This window comes from Alligator sinensis, unplaced genomic scaffold (genome assembly GCF_000455745.1).
Source record: "Alligator sinensis unplaced genomic scaffold, ASM45574v1 scaffold468_1, whole genome shotgun sequence".
Taxonomy (NCBI): Eukaryota; Metazoa; Chordata; order Crocodylia; family Alligatoridae; genus Alligator; species Alligator sinensis.
This window is the reverse complement of record NW_005842087.1, coordinates 1,145,604-1,150,247: the sequence shown is the minus strand read 5'-3', so window position 1 is coordinate 1,150,247 and position 4,644 is coordinate 1,145,604.

Genomic DNA, 4,644 nt, shown 5'->3' with positions numbered 1-4,644 from the left:
GGGGCTCTAATAGTAAAGAGGTTTTTCCTTATGTCCAACCTAAAATGGTCTTGCGGGAATTTGTGACTGTTGGACCTTGTCATCCCTTGGGGTGTCCTGGTCAACAGGCATTCTCCCACATCCTGATGCATACCCCTTATGTACTTATAGGCTGCCACCAAGTCACCCCTGAGCCTGTGCTTCTTCAGGATGGAGAGTCCCATAGTTTGCAGCCTTTCTTCATAAGGCCTGTTCTTTTGCCCTCTGATCATGCACGTGGCTCTCCTCTGGACTCTTTCAAGCTTCTCCACATCCTTCCTGGATTGTGGAGCCCAGAATTAAATGCAGTGCTCCAGCTGCGGCCTCACCAAGGCTGAGTAGAGAGGGAGGATGACATCCTGGGTCTTGCTCGAGATGCATTGGTAGATGTAAGCCAGACTTTTCTTCAGCTGTGGTATCACATTGGTGGCTCATGTTCATCTTGTCGTCAGTCATGACCCCCCAAGTCTCTTTCAGACATAGTGCTATTGAGTGTAGCATTGCTGAGCCCATAAGTGTGATGCAGGGTTTTTTCCCCCCCAAGGTGGAGCACCTTGCATTTCTCCCTATTGAATGCCATCAAGTTTTCATCCACCTACCTTGCAAGCCTATAGAGGTTGGCCTGGATCACCAGCCTATCCTCAAGTGTAGTTACTCTTCCCCAAAGTTTGGCATCATCAGCTAACTTAGCCTGTCCACTTCTGACACCAGAGTCCAGATCGTTTATAAAGACATTAAAGAGTACGAGTCTGAGAATGGAGCCTTGGGGGACACCACTGGTCACTGAGAGCCATGTTGATTTAGTTCCGTCAACTACCGCTCTCTGGGTCTGACCTCAGAGCCATTTCTTCAGCCATTAGACTGTGGAGTAGTTGAGGCCGCAGTTGCCCAAATTTTCCATGAGGACATTAAAAAAGCCTTTGACTTGGTGTCCTATAAAGTCCAAATATGTGATATCAATGTCTTCCCTTTTGTTCAGGTGATACGTCATCTGGTCATAGAAGGAAATGAGATTGGTTAAGCAAGACCTACCTGCAACAGACCCGTGCTGGCTATCCCTCAGGATGTTGCCTTCTGTTAGCCTGTCAAGAATGGTTTCTTTGATAACTTTTTCCAAGATCTTCCCAGGGAGAGAAGGGACCTGGGTAAGAACAGCCCTGGAGTGTCAGGGGGCATGGGAGGTCAGCCCTGTGTTCTGGGTGGTGACTTCAGGTGGTGGAGGGGCTGGCAGGAGCCAGGGATCTGGCCCCCAGCTGACTGGGCTGACCAAGTGCAATTTGTGTCCAAAGGTCACCATTTACACATGTATTTAATTGCACTTAATGACTCTGCCATAAGATAGTACTGTCTCCGTAAGATAGTAACTAACTGTACTGACTTATGGTGGAGTTAATTAGTTTACTGTGCCCTAATGCCTGCACAAGTGTAGACTGTGATGCTTTACAGCAGAGCTAGTCTACTCCGCAGTGAACACATCTACGTGAGACACAACGTCACTGTAGTGACGAGCTATGACAATATAGTGTTTGTAGGCATGAAATGTAATACTGACACTACCACACAGTAGAGTCAGAAATGATCTGCGCACTGCCAGGACTGGCTAAAGCAAATAGTAAATGACTGTGCAATAACAACTACACAATCAGGCACATGTGTAGATGTGCCCAGTAAAGCGCACATGTAGATGAACACTTTGAGTCATAAATGAAGTTTTCTTTTTGAGAGAGAGAGTTCTCAGTGCAATGTAGCACATTTTGCCACCTTGAAGTCACTGTTCAGTGCTGCTGAGATTGAAGGTGATAAGGGATTGGAGAAGTATGTGGTTAAGATTGTTAATCTAAGGGATGCACTCCAGAACAGGTTCTCTAACTTTGAGAGCCATGAATCAGAGTTCAGACTCTTCAGCCCCCCATTCTCTCTCACTGTGGAAAAGGCCTCTCAGCTATTATTAGGAAAAAAGCTACTAATTGCACTCACTGATCTTCAGTGAAGTAATATACTAAAGGATACGTTCTCAGCATTTAGGATTCTAGAGTTTTACCAAAGCCTGGCAGAAACTTATCCAGTAGCAAAATCCTTTGTTTTAAGGATGTTATCTCTGTTTCTGAGTGCACACATGCGTGAACAGATTTTCTTAGTACTGAATATCAACAGTCAAAACTGTGCTCAAGATCTGGTGACAAGCACTTGAACTCCATCCTGAAAGCGACCATGGCACAGTCCTTGGAACCAAATATTGAGCTGGTTGCAGTGACGAAATGCCAGGCATCAAGGAATATTATAGCAGTCTTTGAGATTTTAGTTGGCGCATCTACACATGCTTATCACCCCAAAGTTTATTGTTCCTGGCACATGTGTAGATGTGTGACATTTACTACACAGCTAATTAGTCTACTGTGCACTAAAAATTTCATGTAGATGTGCCCAGTGTGTGCAAAAAAGTTTTTATTGTTCTGAATTCATTTTATGTTCACTGTTTTACTAATAAGAGCTGTAGCATATATATTTTTTTTGAAAAAATCAATTTATTTACATATTTAAAGGCTTGTTTGTAACAAATGTTTCTACATTTCTTTCTTTAAAATGCTATATGCTTAAAACTGCCATTAATGTACAAAAAAAAAATGGCTCAGAATTTATAAAGTGAGCTGAATGAATGACAAATTTTGATGAAAAATTATGGGTTTGTTAAACAGGAAAGGTGGTAAATGTATCCTACTGCTTCATTTGAGTTTGGCATGCCTACAACAGAGTATAATATATATCAGAAGCTGCAATAACCTTACTGACCTCGGTATGAGGTTCACACAAAAAAGGGAATAGAACACTAGACAGTCAAAGTCTGGCATGTAGACTAGAAACAATAATGAGGCTCAGAGTTGTTTGATATTTAATACAGTAAATAATTGTCATAGTAAAGAAAAGTTTCTATCCCTAGTTGCTTGGCAGGCAGCATAATTTGGCTTTTAAATGTTTTTTTAATGTTGACCACTCTCATGCTTAAGAGTCTGGTTTGGATCTCACCTAACCCAATGTAAGAACTATATGGAGAGTCAAAAAAAAAAAAAAAAAGACAAATACTTAAATCCTAAAATGGTCCTACATTTCTGTTTAGGCAGGACTGCATTCTGGGTTATTCTCAAATCCTAAGTGCCAGCGCTCTATGGATACAGACAAAAGTGACAATTTTCACTCAATCTGACCCCAGAAAGTGCTCTATAGCCATGCCCAAATACAAGTGCATAGCTGCAGACCACTTAAAAATGGTGGATCAGGCTAAAATCTGAACCCTCATTGCATGAGAGTTCAGATGAAGATGCTTTCAAAACATAGCATCTTCTGTAACTTCTGCTTGTCTGCCAGCCTGTTGCTGTTTTCAGAATGGGAGGAGGGAAAGGGAGGAAGAAGTTTGGTTTGGGGCTTTTTCAGCCCCATGTTGGAGGGTAGGGCAAGTATATTGGAGCCCCTTGAGGTGGTGGGGGCTCCAGTTTATCTACCCCACCCTCCAGTGCTGGCTGGGGGACCCTTAAAATGAGCTCCCTCTGCTCCCCTTTCCCCCTCCCATTCTGAAAACAGCTAGAGCTGGCAGGCAGGAGGGGCCATCCCCTGGAACATACAGTGAACTTTGGTTTAGTCTGGGGGATCGTTGTAATTGGGGACACTTCCTGCAAAGCATTCTCATTTACAGCGGGGAACTGCTCTTCTGTCTGTACCCTATGAGACAATGTGCTGGATCCAACGATATCATTATCAGGCTGGTTTTTCCTTCATCATTCATAACACTCAAAGAAGTTTGATTAATAAACTTCTGTTTAGCATGGCACTGAGGCAGGACAATACTATCCTGACTATTTATATTCTTTTTGGAGACATAGATGCAGCTATGGATACTGTTTGGTATGTGTCTTTTACCTTCCTGAGCCTAGGGCTGTAACCATGACCTTTTTTAGTATAGGGAAGAATCACTAACAGCAGGTGGAGTTTCTTTTGCCCTTCCCTGTTCAGTCTTCTTTGTGTGCTCAAGCAAAAGCTGGTTAAAACCTAGACTTCTCTATGATAATACTCCATACATTTCAGGAAGTCATATACCATTATATCAAAGTAAACAATTCCCATGTGCCATGCATTATCTTTCAAGTATGCTTTTCTCTCATGTACGGTCATCTTCACCATCACACTGGCACTTTAAGAAATTCTGATTTTAAAATATCCCCAGATAAGAGTTGGCATTACAACTGAGTTAAGTCTAAAAACTAAAAATTACAATTGCAAGTTTGATCCTTGAATGTAGCAGCATAAAAACAGAATTTAACACTGTAAAAGTTGGTGCTTATCAGGCAATGGTGATACTATTCATGAACACTAAAACAATTAGATTTTGGACAACATTAGATTTTGAACAACAATTTATTATAGTCCATAAGATAATGGCTGAGCTTTCTTTCAAAGTTAATTGTGCTGCAAGATTGTAAAAAAACCCAAAAAACCCAAAAAACCTGATTTTTTCTTGTGATCCACTGAACCTAACCCCAGGGTGTGTAAGGAACTTTTATCCCTCTGAAGAAAAGACTAAGGCATTTATTTGTATGATCAGATTACAGGTTTTGCACATATATATATGCTTTG